The sequence below is a fragment of the Temnothorax nylanderi genome, unplaced genomic scaffold, assembly GCF_030848795.1.
Source record: "Temnothorax nylanderi isolate EJ_2023f unplaced genomic scaffold, tnyl_v1.0 TNYL_tig0005_pilon, whole genome shotgun sequence".
NCBI classification, from domain to species: Eukaryota; Metazoa; Arthropoda; class Insecta; order Hymenoptera; family Formicidae; genus Temnothorax; species Temnothorax nylanderi.
The window spans coordinates 2,894,385-2,907,661 of record NW_027249067.1 but is presented as its reverse complement, the minus strand read 5'-3'; the positions used below and the strand labels follow the sequence as shown (position 1 = coordinate 2,907,661).

Sequence of the window (13,277 nt, the reverse complement as noted above, 5' to 3'; positions counted from 1 at the left end):
TTAGAAAAAGTTAATTTTCCTCAGACTTAAGTCAGAGAAAGATTTCTCAATTCTATTAAAAAGGACCTTTTTAGTAAAGCTTGCTACTTACTTATGTAAATTTGATTTATCGTTTTATCCTGATACATAAATTTAACCAAAATTACACGAATCAACTACCTAATGACACATGCAGTTTAGTAATTATATTGCATACGTCAGATTCTTTCTGTTAATTGCTTTTCCCAGAAAGCAGAATTTTCTACGCCCTGAAGACTGGTAAAACAGGAAATATGTAGAGTATGATGAGATGAAGAGAGAAAGATGGAAGCTTGGTTGCACCGTATTTTGCGACTGCGTCGAATGGACGTGGATCCTCCGTGAACTCCAGATTCCCTTCAGTTTACGCTGCGCACCCGATCTGATATCCCGAATTGATACCCCGTTGCTATACTTTACAAATTCATATTATACTTTCCTCTGTGGTGTGAAACTTTTATCGTGTGTTTGATTAACATTTACTGAAGAGATACTTTCTTTTTAGACAGATACAAAATTCCCGATCTCCAAAATCGAAATTAAAGTATCAGTGCGGAACTTCTTCTGAAAGAATCTTTCGATTGCTCAGGTATATGTTACTAAACATTATAAACTAATATTTTATTAAAATTTAACACAGTGATTACGTTCTCTATTTTGTGTATAATTTATAGTATGTATAATTTATACTATAATAGTGATAATTCCTATATAATTTTGAGTTTGTTAATCTAATTTCTTAATTGTATTTGCAATTGTGATCTCAACGACAAAAAATAAAATAATTAAAAACAAGAATATATAGAATAACTGTTGCAGAAACATAATCAAGAAAATCGTGTTTTAATAATAACCGGTAAAACTTGATTTAGTCTTCTTTCGAAAAAATGCTTCAGTTTTACAAAATGAAAGATTGAAGAAGAAACTTAGAAAGTAAATATATTTTAAAAATTACTTTTTGTTCTTAATATCTGAATCATTGATAAGATACTCGCGCAAACAAGATGCTCCTTAAACGAAATTTTGATTTTACTTAAATTTTAATCATCTTTGTATCAAATGCAAAAAAGCTTAATATCAACGGTAGTGTGAACAGTGCGCTCAAATCGATTATTTTTTTTTCTTACGTCAGATTATATGATTTTTATAAATTCATAACAAATTTTTCTAACTTCTAATTTTCTATTTGTGTACGTATGCATGTATGTATTTTTACAAGTACAATCTATAATATCATGATACTTTTTGTGGAAATATATCTTATAAAAGAATTTGAATTTTCTATTGTATTCGTAAGAAACAATATTACATTTTAATAAGTGCTGTTGCTCTGTTACGTATAATTGTTTTAATTTACTGTCTGAAGTAAGTTATAATAAAATATAATTAACAAGGAAATGTCATTATTTGGAGTTAAATTTTCAGATAACCGTTACAATATAATATAATGCATTTGATGATGTACCTATACAGTGTCAATTTCTAGCTTCCAGTTTTTAATTGCTAGTAAAATATTGCTATGATTTTAACAGACAAATAAACATTGCTTAATTATGAATAGCTAAATTAAGTATCGATTAACATTTCGAGTTTATGTATCATTTTCATTATGTTGGTAGACCGAAGATAGAACGAAGTGTGCGATAGGATTATATCAAAATCTGCTACAGTTGCGGATATTAAAAGCACGTAGTTATGTTACGTGTCCGCACGTTTTTTAATATCCGCATTTTTATATTTTTTAACATCGTTTTGATATCGTTTCTATCTCTGATTTTATATACCCGCGTGAGATTTTTGAAATAAGTGTTCGTTTAATAGGATATCTGCGTGTATGCGTAATGAAAAAAAAGATTACAAATAATGGTTTTGAATTTGTTCAAAATACGTATCATTATTATTATTCTTTACAATTCAATTCGTGCTGATAGCCTAGTATGCTCGTCTGGATGAAACAATTAATGCAGCAGCGAATTTATTGTCGTTTTAAGTTATAACGATATAAATAAATAAAGTCTTTGTCTTTTTCTATCAGATAATAATATATATAAAAGGAATTGAAATAAGAAATTGAAAGAAAATTGTTCTAATAATTTAAATCAATATTCTTTTTCACTTTCTCGCGCACATGATTTTTCCAATTTTCCAACATTGAACATCTTTATATATAATCGCAGCTTTTGAGAAATTTCTCATTCAAAACAGTACAACAAATATTGCCTCAAATATTGAATTTCTTAATTACTTTTAGAAACAAAACATTAGTTTTTTAAAAATTTAGTAACTTAATAATTAGTCATTTATTATATCAAATAATTATTTATTGACTAATTTACTGATTAATTACTTATCAAATTATGCAGAAATATGATAAAATCGTATTCAAATTAAACCTTTAATTAATTAATTAGTTAATTAAAGACTATTAAAGATAAGTATATTAATTTATCTCTATATTTTCCTGCGCTAGTGCATATAGAATGGGGAAAGGTATAAATATTTGCTATTATAAATACCCACAGGTACGATATCAGTAACTAGTTCAATATTAAGCAACTTTAGTGATGCTTTCAAGTCAGTTGCAACGATCACTAGGTATATGGTGCCTGTCAAACAGAAAGTTTCGATAGACCCAAGACAACATAGTTAAATGAATAGTTGCTATCACTGTTTGATACATGCAATTTTCTTTTGATCGTTGTTACACGAGAGTTTCGACTGTTCTATTACTCTGTTCTACCAATCTCTTTATAGATTCCGCAGCACGTTCTTGCACGTCTCAGCACATTTTGAAACGCAATTTACAACAAAGGTTTTAACGCTCTTTATTATTAAAAAATCCTCAAAATATCACACGCTTAAATTCCTCAATTGATTTTTGGAAACAAATTAAGAAAAGATAACATGAATTATGAAGAAACATTCAGTTTTTTAAAGATTTAGTATAAATCTTAAAAGATTTAGTATAAATGAAAGATTAGTATCTATAAATAAAAGATTTAGTATAAACTAATAATTAATTACTTATTAAATTAGTTATATCTTTTGATAACAAATGACATTAATTATATAAATAAAATGTGTTATTTTTTTAACAGTAAATAATATGATACCTAATAAATATTCTTAACATTGTTAACTTAATTTCTAATTTTTAATACTTAATATTTTAATAATCTCAAAAATATGATTATTTTTTGCTTGCATTTATGACTACGAATTAATCTCGCGAGTTCCAGCCCGCGGATTAAGCGCGTTAATTGCGAAGACATTCTCAACACTTTGTTGAATTTTTGAGACCGTAAATATTTAATATTGTTACACATTCATTTGGCAGTCTTGTGTTATAAAGTGAATTTGAAAAAGAAATAGTAGATATAGTAGCAAAACAGAGAAAGTTGTAAAACAAAAGAGAATGGCATTATGATAAGTGACTTAGGACACTGCTCGAGTGACTTCATACCAGGAGAATTTAGTTTACATAGGAACGTGACGTGTAAAGCAAATTCATATTCTGAGACTTTGGTAGGTAGTACACATTAAATGCGATAGAAGCATATTAAAGTCTGCTCGCTATCTTAACAGAGAATACGTTATTAATGTTATTAATGACAAAGTGTTCTGTTGCATCCTAGAGAGTGTATCTAATCTTCTCTCAAATTTCTAACGATACTTAAATGTAAAACTATCGACCGGCGGTCATTACAATGAAATATTATCATTTTAGATAAATATGATCTTTAATAATAATTAATACATCCTAATTATAACATGTAGCCAGCAATGCTAATTATCTGCGATTTAATAATGTTATTTGAATTACATAAAAAACTGTGATAAGATATACAAGAAATATCTCTTAATACACTTAAAATTTAATTTTATTTGCAGATTAAATTTTTTTAACACGAAATGGTTTCACTTTGCTTTAAAATTTTGATATTGCTCAATGGAAATAGCTAAAATATTTTTTTAATTATATATGATAATTAATTATCTAAACAAATGTGAGTAAAAGGATATTAGGAAAAGAATGTTTAATCGGGCAATAATAAAACTATTTAATTGGTACTTAATTGCATGATATAAATGTATTTTGAGAAAGTAAAACGTTTTGCGTATTGATATGCGCGTATACCTACAAGAATGAAGAAAATGCATCAAGTGGCATATGGAAATCTCGGAATCGAGGTTACGCGGTTTTTGATTGTTCGCAGTTGAAAGTTTGATCCGACTTTGTATTATGAAAATACCGTTGGATTTCTGCTCGCATCACTAGTTTTCATATAATTTCGATTGTAAAGTCTAGAAATAATTGTACGTAATTCCTTCAGAATAGAACGGAGTTCTCTAACATATAAGATGGTTTCTGATAATAGAAAATGAGCTTAGGGAGCATATATTTATTTATACACATGTATACATCCTATGTGCTTTATTTTCATATATATATCTTACTACGGAGGCACTAACTTTTGATTTGTAGCTCTCGTTGCAGATTCAATCTTCGTTTGAGAATGTTTCTTACTAAAATAGAGTTCAGTTTTCTTATTGAAATAACAGAGTTTTTCTTATTATCTTTATTATAGTACCACATATTTTTACGCTTTACGTAATATGTTGTATATCGTTTTGTTGCACAATTTTTCTTCCTGCTGCAAATATGTCGTACAGAGTAACAAATTTTAACTGTCAGAGAAATTTTAAAAACATGTCACGGTAAATTTTAAATTGTTGTTTGAAGTGATGCTAATAATATTGCCTGATGTTTGCATATCTTGCTATGAAACATTATGGAGAACGCAATTAGCTATTTCTTTTATAAAAGACGCGATTTGCATTTTTTTTAAACGCATTGCATTTATAACGCAACGAATGTCTGCGTATGTAAAATTATATTTTAAAATACGATTAAAATGCAACCACCACTTGCATGAGTACATAAACTACGCTGTAATTTGATAATGGAAATTGTCTCGTTGTGCATATGTTTAGCAACTCTTGCAAAATGTATACAAAGCTCCTTCACTAAAGCGCGAATAGTATGCAAATTGAATAATTTGATAGATTCTCCAGTTGCCAAGTGACTAATGGATAATGGAAAATGCTATTTAAAGACCACATATTGCATATCATTGCATATCAAATTTTTATTCTTTATCAGAAGCGCATAATCAAGAAGAGGGAAAATGATTTAATTAAATGTAAAGAAAGTCTATTATAATATTATTATATTTTCTATCTTCAATAATATAATAAAACACATACAAAAAGTAATTTATATCATATTTACAACATCTTGTGTTTACAAATATGTGGTATACAAATATAATCCGTAAGAAATTATACCATATTGTATTGCGTTCTCTAGGGTGTGTAACCAACTAAACTACAACAGAAAGAGAAGTTATATCGTTGAAAATGGTCTCTTATACCGTTACTGTAAGCAGTTCTCTATTACATTTCTCTTAACTGAGCGACCTTATATGTCCCTACGCAATCTCTGTGCGCACAATCAATATAACACAACGTGTGAAAGCTGTTCTTTCATTTCTATCACAACTTTTTCAAATACAGAAATTCTATTTGTCATCTTTTGTTAATATTTTCTAAATTTCTTTCTCAATGTAATCTTTGCGCACACGTGGGGTTTTTGCATCGTGAGTAACATTTTTGATACTATATAGAACATTTTATATACAAATCTAAAAAGAGAACGAAAACTCTATCTATAATATATAAGATGTATATACGTATTTCATTTCTTTTTCATCAAAAAGTTTGACACATGACGACATATTGCAATTGGCTCACGTATTGTTTGACTGCGAATACTAGATGAGCTTCATATATGTTACTGTTATTAAAAGCGACAATGCAGCATTGACAAACAATATGAAATAACATCTCGTTGCCATGTTGATCAGTGCGTTTTAACAGAATTGCCATCGTCACGATACACTTCGATCGAAACCATTGGGACGCAATGTCACCTTTGATTCGATTGCACTTCATATCGCAGCAAACTGAATAAAAAAATTCGAAAACATCGCGTCTTTATCTCCTATTACAGTACTTTACAAAGGAAATGAAAATATAAAGTAAAAGTACAGATTAAAGACATCGGGGATCGACTCCGAGTTTATATTAAGCAAAAAGTTATTTCAATTTGGTCACAGAATTCATATATATAAAAAAAACTGGGATTCGATCAGACTGGGATGTGTATTCTTATTTACTGGAAATACCATTCTCAATTTATCTTTCCAGAAAAAAAGGAGACTACCGTTTGTAAAGTTACTGAAAGATTCCTCTTTAAATTCGTATATCTCTTTCTTTCAAATATTATAATAATTACCGATGGATTTCTCGGCAGAGAATTGAATACCTATACTCGATGCTTTTTTGCGCCTCTTACTTATACATTTTATCCAATAAAATTTCATTATCTATTGAGCTCGAATTCTCACGGTTTTCGTGCCATTGAAAGACGATACGCTCGTATTGACGTTTATGCTGGTTAACCACTGAGCTCAGTTTGGAATTGGTTCCTCGTCGATTCTGTCTTGATAGACATAAACCGTAATTCTAGCAAGAAAGTGGCTTGATATGTATTGAGTTACCATTGTTGTGCACAAATTAGAACAATAGCATTAAATCACAGTGTCCTGCAAACCTTTGACAAAGCGATGTGGGGTTCACCGATGCATATATTTAACTCATTGTTTACAGCAAACATATAAACAGGTTGCTTTTGAATTAGACTGAGGTGATATCGCTGCCGGTCCGTTTGTGCAATTTGCATTACAAATACAAAGATATGTTTATACGTATACCATATTGTAAATAAATAATGCAGAGAATTACAAATATGTTAGAGATTCCAATCCAATTAAGAGAATAATTATATAATTATTAAATGAGCATATAAATGTGAAAATGTTGAAAATGCAAATTAAGAGACAAATAAACTAACGTATATTTATTACTATTTAAATTTTTCTTACATTTACATATACATTTCATATTTTCTTTCTGTGATGCAAAACGGTTTATAGTGTCCTATGGTAATTTTTAACAATTTCTTTCAACGTTTTACAATTCTTTTATGATAATTGCGTCACATTGCATTAATTTAATAATAAATCTTTGTGTTTTCCTTATCTCCTAATGACAGATACATTTCTTTCTTCTTAATCATATATATTTGTGAAAAATCTATTCTTCTACATTGGCACGCATGATGGCTACACTTAAATTCATAGTGTCAAATTATACTCAATTTGTGTCATTTTTAATCATTGCTATACGTCGTCACTACTCCTACTCAATATGTCAGTAATTTAACTAAAACAATACTAAAACAATGTTAATTTAACTAAACCAATGGAGTTAAAATAATGCTGTATCGTGTTAAAATAATAAATTTCGACATATATGATAGTTAAAAATAACAAAATGTTATTTACTCAATTTAACTCAATGTATTGATTTGAATTTTATCCTTTAATACTTAACAGTGTAATTCAGTTAACTGCTTTCAATAACGCCTACGCGAAATAATGTTATTACATTTAACATAATTTTCCAAGAAATATATATTCTGATAATAAATTGTATTTATATATAATTATTTCCTCCGTGAGAAAATATATCTCTATGCCAACATTTCACAGATTAAATTAATTAATCAGAAATATGACAAGAATTAATATTATAATATTAATTCTTGTCATAAATTACTATAACGGGTAATATAAACACGTAGAAATAAAAGAATAGAAAATTGTTACTATATATTGTAAATTTTTTCCTTAATAGTATCTGGGCTGTGTTCGGAAACTTTACTCGGGTGCACACCAGCGTCGTTCTGTCCTTGTTCAATTTTGAGTAAATAACAAAGATAGAACGACGCGGTGTGCACCCGAGCAAAGTTTCTGAACGCAGCTTTGGTAAGTTCTTTTTATGGGATTACAAATATTTGTTTGTAATTTAAATTTGCGAAGTCTGATTCTTGATATAAGTTTTGCTAAACAAGCTATTTAACGAATAACAACAGAATACTCATCTTCAGACTCAAGTCTTTCAATATTATTTTTGCCTAACCAGACAAGAAGAAAAAGAGACTTATTGATCATGACCTCATTATCTCGGATGACTTGCCATACAAAACAAACGTGATTAATAAGACTGCGTTTCGATATTGTCAGTACTGAAAATCTGTATTGTACGTCATTACATAAACTATTATAGATTTTCAGTACTGGCAATGAATATCGGAACACAGTCTAAATCAGATCAGTCATCTCATATGTAATTCAATATTTAAAACATTAGACTGAAAATATTAAACAAAAAAATTCCATCAGTTTGAACTCAACCACAGTTTGTAAAATAATATTAAGTATATTGTTAAAATAAAACCAATATGGACACATTGCTAATGTTTCGATTACAAGAAAGATTTTTAATAAATAAATAATTAATTAATTAATTGAATATAATTAATTAATACTTCATTTTTCGGCGAACAATGGTTTCAGAAAATACAAAGAAGAAAAGCTTTTAAAAATATCACGTCTAACAAAAGCCGGAAGCGATAACAATATAGAGCGACTTTAAATTCTCTGTGATCTTTAAACTGTCGATGACACACAGCGATAAAAGATACAAAGATTGCATCGCTGTCTTTGATGTGATATAAACGAGTGAAAATATTTCTGTTTACCCGGAGGTGGGAAATAAATTTAAATATTTTAAAATGAATGCAATATGACATTGCACTGAATTAAATAATTATCATTATTAGTATAGTATTCTTGTAATAAACAGACTATTATAATTTACTTTTTATTATATTTTTGGCGATTTCTTTAATTAAAAAGAATCTATCTTAAGTTTCTGTAAGCATGAAAGATAATTTAGCGATGCAGCTTTACATATCTACAGCAGCGATGTAAATTCTAGTAGTTACTACATCACTAAATCACTTCTTTATCCGACAATAATCCCGTAAATCTTTTGCGGATTAAATAAGTAACAGTTTGCGTGTTCAGACACGTTTCGATCTGAAAAATAAACCCTTCACGGTTATAAACATTCCGCAGAAAACTTTTATATTGTAGAATTATGCCATTTAATCTTATAAATTATTGATGTATTTAAATATTAATCTGCATTTAATCAACTGCAAAAATATCTAATGTATAGTGCGAAGTACGGTACGATTACCCATAAAATGTCTTATTTTATTTTAGCAGATTCAATGAGACGTGATTTATCGATTTAACTTGATTTACGTAGTTGTAGTTAAAAGAAAGTTCAACTAAAGTACGAAAAAGAGAAAAATAGAAAAGCTTCATGCATCCATAAGAAGCTTAAAGTAAGTTTCTGGACGAATTACGCTGCTATTCTCAGAGTTAAAATTGATTCGTAGTTCGCAAGTAGTTGGCATGTAACTTATTGATAGACCGTAACTTATGTGATGGTGCTTTGGCTAATGAAAGCTCGGGTGCACATAATAAAAGCCATGAGAGGCGAAATTGGTGAACGATGTACGAATATGCCAAAGTTTCGTAAATAATTCAAAAGTTATATTAAACTCACGTCGGTGGCTGAAAGTACATTTCCGGCTTTTACTCTTTGAATAGCAACTCCTCTATTAGCAGAATACTTCCTTGAACATTCGCAATTCGGTATGGTACAAACAAATTATTCTTCCAATAAATGTCCATTTGGAAGTTTCCCCCTTCTAAAAATTGATTACAATCAAATTTTAAATGTACCCCTAGATTAAAATTGTAGGTCAATGAACATATGAATATGCTAATTGGATCAAATATTCGGCGACAATTTGGCGGTGTAGGGTAGAATAAAGGGGTAAAAGCTTTAGATGTTTACTTCAGCAGTGCACACTGTCGATATCAATGAAGATGATTCTCATTATGCTGTGTTGTTACAAATTAAATGAATGTGAAAACTACTGTAAAACTCCAAAAAAATAAATATATCAATATAGCAAGATAAAAATTTATGCATATGAAATTTATCCATATAGAAACAGCTGTGTTATAGTTAAAATAGTACAAATTATAATACATACATATATCGATTATGATGTAGAGATTGTTTATCGTATAAAATTTTAAGAATTTCAGCAGATTAATTTATAATTTACATTACATTATATGCAGGGTAACAGATTGCTAACATTTCTAACAATTGGTATTGAATTGCACGCTTACCATATATAATGTCTCTAAGAGATGAGAAAATTTTATACGGAACTGTATGAGCGACCTACTGAAAAATAGACACTTTCAAGGTTCCTTTGGAAGCATCGATTTTCAGTTAGAAACGTCAAGTAGCACTGCTGAGAACATTTTCTAAATGGTTATTAGATAAGATAAAGTCTCAAGAGACTTTACAACTCTAGAAAAGTCAGACGATAAAAAACAACGATAAAAAACAATAATGATGGTCAATAATATTCGTAGTATTAGATTACAAAATATTGCAAATAACGTTGAAATATAAGAATATATAAAAGATATTAATTTTATTGCGATGATAATTGGTTATTTGATTTTTTTATTATACACATTATTCTTTGCTTATCAAATATTTCATACTTTATTATGGGAAATATGTGGCTTCAATAAATATGGGAGAATAATTAGTATAAATATTATTAATCTAAATAATATATCGTGTCAAAACAAAGTTAATCCCAATTTCAACAATGAAAGCGACTCTCGAATGTAATTTGTCAATATGCAGCGTTATAGGTGGGAAGTGCTTTGCCACGTTGTCGTCGTGGACAAACACGGATCAATATTTTTTTCAGGTCTTTCGCTGAAACTTCTCGAAATTGTGTTAATTGTCGAAGGCGGTTTTCGTTAAGATAAAATGACCGTGACCGGATTATTTTTATCTTTTTATTTTTACAATTTGTCAATCAGTGTCTTTTAATTTTGAATGTCTGTCTGCGAAAAGATGCTAGCTCGATGTTAGCAAGTAACAGAGAGAAGCGTAAGAGAAAATTATAGGCAGCTGGTAACAGGATAAGGGGTAAATATGGCGACGATGCACGATAGCGGTTATCCGGATCTATATCTTTGATCGAGGAACATCGGAAGTTCCTTAGGTTGTGCTATTTCCGCGAAACATTATGTTCCTCGAGGGATTACTTGCATCCCATATTTACCTTCGCCTCTTTGCGAGCGATTAATATCCTTTTTCGAGCACGTACGTCAAACCTTTCGTATAAGGCTAGAAATTTATATCGCAGGCGCTTGTAAAAAACAGTTGAGTGTCACGTTTAACGTAAAATTTTTCTGGAAATATGAAGCGAGAGATGTGAAATTATAAACTGCAACAAGAGTATAAAATATATGAATAATAGCGAGTGCGCGATAATATTTTTTATAATCTTTAATTTAACCATTTTTATACATTTTCTCTTTCCGCATAATATATATGTTCGACATTTTTATTGTAATTTTACGCGTCCTTTACGCGTATCATCTCTGAACTCAATGATCTACAGAATTTGTGAAGAGATTCCACTGTAATGGTATTTCTCATGTATAATCAATATATTGATCTCACGTTTCTATCGATTTTCTTCGGTTTGAATATTCTATTATTGTATCTACTTGTTGTATCCACGTATTGTGTCCAGACTTAATAGTCTCCAGCTTCTGATTTCTGAAGCTATTATATACAGCTTCAAAAGCTATAGAATATATATGTATAGCGATTACATGTTTTGAGATTATTATACCGGAACATAAATTTCGAAACTATGTCAGCATTAATTTATCACTCTCTTTGCGTGTAGTATCCTCAACTGATCTTTCAGCATTTTTCTCTGGAATCAGTTACATCATAGCACGACCACGAAATGCCATTAATGCTTGTCTAAGGGTTCTAAAGAATACGCGACAACGACATGAAAAAAGAACAGAAAAGAGATACTGTGAAGAATGCATCAAAGTCATTTTATCTTAGATAGAATTTTGGAAGAAGAAATTTGAAACAGCGTTTTCACATTCTCGTTTGCTTAGGTATCTACTCGCTTGCTAATTTTTTGAAATTAGGTTACATTAACTATTTGTCAGGCAACATTGTCTTATTATTACGGACGTCAATTTTTTAATGAAGGAAAATTTAATAGATTTCTAGATTGAACAGAGATAATTAGATTGTACAAAGTGCGTAACATCATTTTTCACATTTAATATGTACCTACTATGTACTGTAATGATTTAATGTAATATGCATGAGATATTAAAATATTCATTTCATTTTCTCTTGATGCTTCGTATCTCACTTTGACGCTCTTTGTAAAATTAAATCAGAAAGATAAATTAAATAGCGTAAATTAAATAAATTAAATAATTGTTATAAATAAATGATAATAAAATACTCGCGAAAATACTTGGAAACTCCCTTTCATTTTTAATTAACAAGAATCGCAGAGCGCGTTGTTATACATGAAAAATACGTTTGACAATGAGGTGAAATACAAATTAAAAATAAGCTTAAAATAATTTAAAGTCTTTATCAGTTTATCTTAAAAACCGAAATAAAAATAATTCTTTTACTTAAAAATACTTTTACTTGAAAAAACAAGTAATAAAATTTTATCATAGATTACTATTTATAATTTGCATGCAAAATTTGAAAATTTCTGATAACTTTGTTCTATTTATCAGGAAATTGAAGTCCCAGAGTATCAAATAGAATAAAATAGCTATGTAATCGTTAGAAAAACTGTGCTAGTATAAGTGTTATAAAAACTCTACGTATATTTTTTGTAATTATAAGAAGAAAACATTTAACCATTTCCAAACTTTTTTATTATTTTTAACTGAATTTGTTCTAGGTGTGTACGTTGCATATGCTGAAAGTACATGTTACATAATTCCTGCATGCACAGAATTCGTCATTAAGTAATTTTGGAAAGTTAAATTTTAAAGAACGATTATTAGTATTACAAAATAACTGAATGATGTGCAATACTTCTGTATTTTGTTCTATATTTAGAATAACTGATTTGAACAATCAAATCACTTTCAATCGATCGCGAGCTATACTTACAGCTATTCTTGAACATCGAAGAAATACTGTCACACATTCTCAACCTATTTAAAAAATGCATATTTTATTACAGTATTCTTATTTGACCATTTTTATCTCTTGTTAAAAGTTAAAAACTTTTAAAGATAGTAAAACCGAATAAACAAGTAAATAAA

The 13,277-nt window shown here is 29.0% G+C and overlaps 1 protein-coding gene across 3 annotated transcripts in view; it reads left to right on the top strand.

Annotated features, from left to right (window-relative positions):
• Positions 1-13,277, top strand: part of LOC139776537 (neuropeptide CCHamide-1 receptor-like) — a 94,008-nt gene that overhangs the window by 60,239 nt on the left and 20,492 nt on the right. For 2 of the 3 annotated variants that reach the window (XM_071713275.1, XM_071713268.1), the window contains exon 1: positions 380-607. The exons of the other annotated variant lie outside the window; for it this stretch is intronic. The gene's annotated coding sequence lies outside the window, so the exon portion shown is untranslated. Of the gene's footprint in view, positions 1-379; positions 608-13,277 lie in introns of those variants that run through there. 3 annotated transcript variants of the gene reach the window in all.